Genomic DNA, 9582 nt, shown 5'->3' on the forward strand with positions numbered 1-9582 from the left:
TATATTTCATATGAATGATTCATATATCGAACCTCTTCATTATCGAACTACAATTAATACATGTCCAAACATTATCGGGTTATATTAGAGTTAACCCGAATTAGTTATCGGGCTTGTTTGCTTTGATACCGATTCATTGTCAGGTATGTTTATATCGATCTATTATCATTTACAATGGCACTGATTAGTTATCGTAGACACCCAATGGATCGGTTGCCATTTGTAAGAGTCGCGACCAAGTGACATCTTGGTCGGACATGTCTAAAATACATGTCCGATCAAGGTGCCACTTGATCGTGACTACCTTACTATATATGCATCATTCAAAAGAAAGGGGAATACATTGAAATTGATACATGTTCATCCTCCATACCTGGAGCAAAAGAAAGAAAACAATATTATTGTCATAGTCATAATACCTAAATATTAAATACACCATCTTGCATATAACTTGTTCATTAAATTGGAAATTGTAATAACATTTACATGGTATCAGAGCCAATTTATTGAACCTGAGGCTATTCAATTTTGTGAAAAATTTAAGGACTAGTTTATAGCAAGCATTCTATTTCTCTAATGGCCAATGCTATTAGATTCAAAGATAGACTTGGTGTGGGTGATGATTTCTCTGCATGGAAGTTCAAAATCAAGATGATTCTAAGGGAGAGCAAAGTCGAAACTTTTATCAAGACTGAATCTATGGAACTAGAGACTGAACCTGACAAAACATCAGGGTTAGAAGGAAATGAAAAAGCAATCAAGACTATTGTTAATGGGGTGAGAAATAACATAATGCCCATTATAAAGAAACATGAAACGGATTTTGAAATGTTCAAAGCACTTGTGAACATATTTGAGATATCAAATGCAAGTCGAACTCTGGCCTTGAAGCGAGAAATCAATCATATAACCATGAACAAAGGAGAGATAGTAAACGCCTACTTCATGAGGATCTCAACTCTAAGAGATGAACTAGCAACTCTAGGATATGAGATCCAGAGCAAAGAGTTAACACTCATTGCTCTAGATGGATTACCTAGTGCATGGAAAACATTTGTCCAGGGCATCAGTGCAAGGGACAAATATCCTAAGTTTGAAAGACTAAGAGATGATTGTCTCCAAGAGGAATCTAGACTGAATAAGAAAGGAATAAAACATAAGAATATAGATGAAGACCTACAAGTCCTAAACACTAACTCCACCAAGCAAAACAAGAAAAGGCAGTTTAGGAAGAGAAAAGGTCATCAAGGCAAGAACACTTCAAAGAAGGACTTATCTCGCATCCAATGCTATAGATGTGATCAGTTCGGACACTATGTTGCAAAGTGCCCAGAAAGAACCAAGCAACATGCTACATTTGCCAAAGCAGGAAAGACTAAAGGGGAAGATGACTCCGGAAAGTATGTATTCTACTCAGCACTCACAAGCCAAGCTTCTAACAAGATCAACTCATGGGTGATTGACAGTGATTCATCCAGGCACATCACGGGGTTTAGAGAAGTACTTGACTCCATGACAGAGGAGAGTAATGAGGAAGTAACCATCGGAGATGACTCCACACATCCAGTCAGAGGAATGGGAACCTGCACCATCAAATTGAAGACAGGCATATCCTTACAGCTCGAAGGAGTACTATATGTCCTCGGCATCAAAAGGAATCTAGTCTCTATATCGGCACTGGAAGATAACGGATACAAAGTGACATTCATGGACAACAAAGTATTGGCTTGGCCAAAGAACTCTTCCATCAAGAAGGCAAAGACCATTGGACAGAGACAGGGCTATTTGTATGAGCTGTGCACAAAACCCAACCTAGTCCTAATCCATGAAGCCACTAATGCAAATGAAGTTTGGCATAGAAGATTAGGCCATCTGAATTTTAGGGCTTTATCTTCAATGGGAAACCTTGTCACAGGTCTACCTAAGTTAAAAAAAGATCATTCAGGGGCATGCAAAGGATGTGCCCTAGGTAAAAATACCAAGGGTACATTCCAAAATATTACTAGGAAAACTAGTAAAGTTCTAGTGTTAGTTCATTCTGATGTATGCGGACCTATGTCCATACCCTCTCTAGGGGAATTCTTGTATTATGTAACATTTGTTGATGACTACTCTAGGAAGACGTGGATCTACTTTCTAAAATGCAAAGAATCAGAAGAGATCCTCTCTAGGTTTAAAGAATTTAAATCACTAACTGAAAACTACTCAGGAAACAAAGTTAAAACCCTAGGAACTGACAATGGGGGAGAATACACATCAGATTCGTTTAGAGAATTTTGTAGAGATAATGGGATTAAGAGGGAGCTTACTATACCTTATAACCCCCAACAAAATGGGGTAGCTGAAAGGAAAAATAGGACTATAGTCGAAGCTGCCAAGTCCATGATTCTAGATCAAAACCTTAACACAAATCTTTGGGCAGAAGCATCCAGCACCGCTGTATATATACAAAACAGATGCCCACACTCCCATCTTGAAGATAAAACTCCTGAGGAAGTATTCACTAAAATTAAGCCAGATATCAGCCACCTTAGGATATTTGGGTGTCATGTCTATATCCATGTACCTAAAGAAAAAAGACTAAAACCAGACCCTTTTGGAAAAAGAGGAATGCTTGTAGGATATAGTGAAACCTCCAAAGCCTACAGAATCTATGTACCTGGTCAAAGAAATATTGAACTAAGTAGGGATGTAATCTTTGAGGAAGACTTAGCCTTCAAAAGAGCTCAGAGCTCCATAGAACCTGAAATATATGTCCCTATTTTTAACTTAGATGAAGATCCTTCTCCTGAGTTTCAGAGGGAGAATCTAGATGAAAATGAACACTCACCTAGAAATCTCAAGAAAAGACCACTATGGGCCACCAAAACAGTAGAAGAAGCTTAGAGGTTTGTTACTCCTTCAGGAACCTTCAGAGAAAACAAAAAGCCTAATAAATTTACTAGCTATGTTGCTCTTATCAATGATCTATCTAAAAATGAACCTGAAATTGTAACTGATGCCCTTAAACATCAAGTATGGAAGGATGCTATGTCTGAAGAGTATCAATCCATAATGAAAAATGATGTATGGGAGATTGTTCCTAGGCCAACTAAGAAATTTGTTGTTTCTTCTAAATGGCTTTTTAAGATCAAACATGCAGCAGATGGCAGTATTGAAAAATATAAGGCAAGATTTATAGCCAGAGGGTTCTCTCAAAAGGAAGGAATAGGGGTCAGTGCAAGAAGATGAGTCCTCTTTTTGGCCAAAAAGTGGAAGTGTTTTCCCTGATTTTCAGATTTTGTCTCATCTGAGCTTAAATTTTGAAACACTTAGAGATTGAATCTTGGAAAAAGTCAATAACATAAAAGATAGCCCTCTGAGTGTACTTTCCAAATATGTAATTTATTTTAATACCCACATAATAAAAAATAACTTTTTGAATGGAGTTCTGAAAACTATGTTTTAAAAATGCTTGTTTCAGGACCATACCATGCATGTGTACGACCCACACTTTTTGACACAATTAAAATTATTTTCTCGAACCATTTTGGGAAATTGTTTGTAACACACTGAAGATTGATGAGCATATTTTTCTATATTTTTTTTCTAATATTTTTTTTAATTAATTTTTTAATGGCCGTAATTATCTTTTTAAAAATTTGACGTGTACGACCCACATAATTTGACATAAACTTAACATTTTTTGATTTTTTTTTTAAATACAAAAGAATTTTGTGTAGATTGATGACATATAATTTTTTTCCAAAATTCATTAAAATAAAAAAGTTATTAAATTAACAAAATTAGTTAATATTTCAAATTTATGGACCTGATTTAGTATAAATTAAATGAAAAATAGTTAAAATAATCAATTTTTAAATAAATTTACATATTTAGAATCTAGACAGTATAATATGAAATGAGTTTTAATTTCGTATAAAAATTCTCTAATTAGAGGCACGTAAACTATTTCAGAAGTTCATATTTGTGCTTTCACTCATGGAGATTTGAATTTGCAGGTCCATGTCTCAAGTGTGGCCATCTCAGGCCTAATCCCGAGCCAAGTGGCGGGTTGTGGAATCAACTTCCACAGAACAGGCCCCCGTTTTCAAACAAGGGTGGCTTGTGGAAAAAAAAGGAAAAATACTATTTAGAAACGAGAGCCCGCTTTTAAAAAACGGGCCCCCGTTTTGTTTAAAAGCGGGCCCTTGTTTTAGAACAAAATGGGGGCCCATTTATTTTTGCTTCAGGCCCCCGTTACCTTTCAGCTCAGGAGCCCGAAGCATAAATAGGCCCCCGTTTTTTGAAAACGGGCCCCCTTTTATAAGAGCGCATTTTCCAATGCACGGACTTCTGCAAATTTGTGACTCATTACCTTGCACTTGCCCATAGACTATGAAGAGACATTTGCTCCCGTAGTCAAATATACCTCAGTAAGGACTGTGCTAGCCATTGCAGCAGCAAAGGGATGGAAGGTACACCAAATCGATGTAAAGACAACTTTTCTTAATGGAGAGATCTCTGAAGAAGTATACCTAGAGCAAACTGAAGGGTTTGAGATTCATCATGCAGAGTTCTATATGGGATTAAACAGGCTCCCAGGGCCTTGTCTGAAAGAATTGACACATATCTATCAAAGCTAGGCTTCTCTAAAAATGATGCAGATCCTAATCTCTACTACAAACAGAACAAAGGTGATATGCTAATATTGATTTTATATGTTGATGACTTATTAATCACAGGAGAAGATCACCTTATAGATCAATGCAAGAAAGATCTATCCAAAGAATTTGATATGAAGGATTTGGGATTCCTTCATTATTTCCTAGGGTTGGAAGTATGGCAGAATTCTGATAACATTATTCTAAACCAAGGCAAGTATACCTTGGACATCCTGAAGAGATTTGGAATGCTAAACTGCAGACCCATGACCGCTCCAATGGAAACCAATCTTCATAAACTTAAAGAAGCAGCAACAAAATCACCTTCTACTGACCCCACTCTATACAGGTAGATGATTGGGTCTCTTATGTACCTTGTAAATACAAGGCCAGATATCTGCTATGCAATGAATGCTTTGAGTCAGTTTATGTGTGATCCAAAGGAGATACACCTGGTTGCAGTAAAACACATTATGAGATATTTACAAGGCACCTTAAATCTTGGTCTCAAGTATGAGAAAGTTGATCTTAATCTACACGGATTCACAGATTCAGATTGGGCTAGAAGTGTGACTGACAGGAAAAACACCTCTGGGTGCTGCTTCAGTTTGGGATCAACCATGATATCCTGGATCAGCAGAAAGCAGTCTTCTGTAGCGCAAAGTTCCACCAAGGCCAAATACATTGTAGCCTTCATGGCTGCTCGAGAAGCAGTGTTGCTTAGAAAGTTACTTGTGGGATTGTTTGGTGATCCTATGAAGCCTACTATTATCCATTGCGACAATCAAAACTACATAAAACTTTCAGTGAATCCAGTGTTGCACGATAGATCCAAGCATATTGAGATTCCATACCATTACGTGCGAGATATAGTAGACAAAAATGTGATCCAATTAGAGTATGTGAATACAGGAGACCAAACTGCAGATATTCTGACCAAACCCCTTTCCAGAGTGAAGGTTGATCACTTCAGAAAAGGTTTGGGTCTGATAGAAAGGTAATTTGTTTTGTAACCTATACTTACATATCAATAAGATGTTTAATGTGTAAACTTCTTTGTCGTGTTAGGACTTCTATGGGTGTAACCCCCTGTGTTCATATTCAAGACTTCTCAAATATTGTACACTTGTATGGGAACATCATAAGGTGATGATCTTATGATGTTCAAACCAATTATCATGATAGGATCTCTGGTATGTCATGGATGTGCCATGATTGTGTTGTGATATTACATTTAAAATAGAATGCTAGTGCACTTATCAAAACTTGGATATGTTGAAAATTTAATTATTTTCATATGATTATCCTTAGTATTGCGTGTGTAGGCAATACTGATATCACGTGCTTAGGTGATATCATGTCATTACAAATTGACTAACCTCTTGTATCACATGTTTAGGTGATACTTCATAATTGAATGGTATAATCCTATGTAGAGTAAGATTATAAAACCTCATAAGGAATCCTGACCATTATAAGAAATGAGATGATAGATATGGTAACTTTATCTTCCCTAGCTAAGAGGGAGTGTTGATTCAAGTAGCATCGATCAGATAAAACCATATACCTATCTGTTTACATCAAATGAAGAAAGACGATAATGCAGGTATATATTTCATATGAATGATTCATATATCGAACCTCTTCATTATCGAACTACAATTAATACATGTCCAAACATTATCAGGTTATATTAGAATTGACCCGAATTAGTTATCGGGCTTGTTTTCTTTGATACCGATTCATTATCGGGTGTGTTTATATCGATCTGTCATCATTTACAATGGCACCGATTAGTTATCATAGACACCGAATGGATTGGTTGCCATTTGTAAGAGTCGCGACCAAGTGACATCTTGGTCGAACATGTCTAAAAGACATGTCCGATCAAGGTGCCACTTGATCGTGACTACCTTACTATATATGCATCATTCAGAAGAAAGGGGAATACATTGAAATCGATACATGTTCATCCTCCATACCTATAGCAAAAGAAAGAAAACAACATTATTGTCATAGTCGTAATACATAAATATTAAATACACCATCTTGCATATAACGTGTTCATTAAATTGGAAATTGCAATAACATTTACACCATGGGGTTTTACATACTTCCCATCATTTAGAGAGCATATTCTACCTTCATTCAGGGGAGAGATCTTTCCCACAAGGCTTTTTCATCTTATTTATGAGATGAATTGTACTTGGGTACCTTCTTAGGCTTTAATTTTATTATTAAGATCCACTTTGTTTTCTTATCAAAGCTATTCTTAAAGGGGGATGTTGGTGTATAATCATTCTCATGTGACATTAGTTGGTAGCAATCTTATGTGGAAAGCTAGTTAATGGATGTAGGTAATATTCATTTGTTCCTGCAATTTTCTTTCATGTGTTGTCTCCATTTTTCCTAGTTTCTTAGCTAATTTCTTCAAGTTTAAGACTTATTTAATTCTTAAATTCACAAGATTAATTATCTTAATTATTGTTATTGAGAAATATAGATTATAGGAGACATTGCCTTGATTTGGTAATGACTCATCCATGAAAAAAGATGAAATTTCACATCATACACTTGTCTCTTCTAGATCTTGCTACAACTAATAGTTTTATTATTTTTTTCTTAGTTATTCATAAGTTGACTCATTTTGCTACACTAATATTGTTTATTTTTTTCTTAGTTATTCATAAGTTGACTCATTTTGCTACACTAATATTGTTTAAATAATGTATTGCTAATAAACATTATTATAACCTACTATCAAGTGAGATAATTCTAACTTTTTTCATTGTAATCATCCTTATTATAAAGATCTTTGAAACAATATTGATGCATGATAAAAAATCATATCAGGTTATCATAAAATATTTTTATCTCTATATCTTTTTTTTATAAATTGTTTAATGACATGATTATTTTTTTAATGACATGACCACCTATTACACTTTTACCTAACCACAATCAAAATCAAGCTTCTTCCTTTCATGTTATAACTCTCTATCATCTTGGATATATGGAAAATTCACCCTAGAACTTTGGAGTATTCTTAGAATTTCTACTTGAATCTTTGGATCATTTATTTAGAGCCCTAGCTCTTATATAGTTTATTTCCTTTTATTTTTTCTCTCATTATTATTATCTTTTTTTTTTTTTTCTTATATGGATTTAAATTTTCTCCCTCTCACTTGTCCATTTTTCTCATACACATTGTCTCCACATCCTTCTTCTTGTCTATTCTATTGGTATCTCCTATTTTTTCCCCTTATGATCCACTTTTTCAATCTCCTTACTTTTCATATTTCTCCATTTTTCATCCTCGGTGTTCTTTGCACCTCCTATGGTTTTATCCTCTAAAGACCATGGTTACACTAGTCTTTTGCCATGACTATAATTATGTATTTTCCATATCATATGTGTGTTTGTGTGTGTGGATTTTGATGGAATACACTCAAAGGGGTTAACTAAAACAATATCTTTGTAATGTCCCCTTTTTAGCGCAACATGATATGGGGTGTCGTTAGCCTATTCTGACACGATCCCGAAGGCTAACAAGGACATTGGTGGGATCCTGAGGTATTTTGGCCTAGGTGTTTTCAGTTTCAGGCCAATCGGTGCTGCTTTGACAAGGTTTCTAGACACTTACTATTTATAGTAAGTTAGTCTCCAAGCAGTGACTTGGAATTTTTAGTGTTTCCCTGGTTGGCATAATTATCAGTAGAAAATATTTGAAGGCGACAATGATTTAAAAGGATTATCAACAAGGTTTTAATATTTAACGATAAAGTGTAAAGTTAAATTAAATATTTAACTTTATCGTTATATTATAAGGTTGGGAATATAAAGTAATGTTTAAAATATTAAAAGTTCCCTTTAATGTGTATATTGTGGGAAATAATATTTTATTCTAAAATGTATTATCCCACATTGAGAAAATGAAGTGTTTGCATCCAGGAAGAAGATATAAATGGAGGTTGAGAGCTCTCTTTTGGGATATGCTGGGGATGAATTAATGTGATGCTGTTGGATTTCGTAGAAATCTGATTATTGGGCTTGGAGGACGGAATCCCTCTTTGCTAGCATTCTCTTCGCTGTTGAAAGACACAGTCAGGAGGATTAATGGTGTTTTCATTCAGGAAACACATTGGGCTTCATTTGGTGCTCTCGCATGATGTTTTTACAGGGGTTTGAAAGTGCAGATTTGAAAATAGTGTTTTTGCTACAGTACTGCGTGAATAGTGTTTTTGCTACAGTACCGCGTGAATAGTGATTTGCTACAGTATCGCGTGAATAGTGATTTGCTACAGTACCGCGTGAACAGTGTTTTTGCTACAGTACCGCGTGAACAGTGTTTTGCTACAGTACCGCGTGAACAGTGTTTTGCTACAGTGCTGCGTGAATAGTAAAAATGCTACAGTGTCATGAATAGTGCAGCTACAGTGCGTGAACAGTGTTTTCAGCAGGTTCTATACTTGTGGAGTCCAGGTTTGAATTTGTTTATTATCATATGGTCTATAATATTCTTCAAATCTGATTTGTATGCTTGGAGTTGGAATTAAATAAATATCATCAGCATTAATCCTCTTGCTTTTGGCATTTGATATGTCTGGTTATTTTTATATTGAATAAACTTGAAAGCTTTACAATAAATACCAGTTTACCAAATTTATCCTCTAGCAAATCAAGAACCAAAAAAAATCCAGTAGTCAGCTTGCACGCCAACTGTTTGACAAAATTACACTAAGTAGAAAGGACATAAATTTAGTACCGAACAGGGGGTGTCCATTACAGTGGTATCAGAGCAGAAGATTCTGCCATCTTGTGGGAAACTTTCACCAAAACATATTGCAGAAATAAAACAGGTCCAGAATGTATGATTGAGCATGCGACAGGGGCATTATAATTTTCACAATACCAGGGCCAGACAAAATAGAAATCCGGA

The sequence above is a fragment of the Cryptomeria japonica genome, chromosome 4, assembly GCF_030272615.1.
Source record: "Cryptomeria japonica chromosome 4, Sugi_1.0, whole genome shotgun sequence".
NCBI classification, from domain to species: Eukaryota; Viridiplantae; Streptophyta; class Pinopsida; order Cupressales; family Cupressaceae; genus Cryptomeria; species Cryptomeria japonica.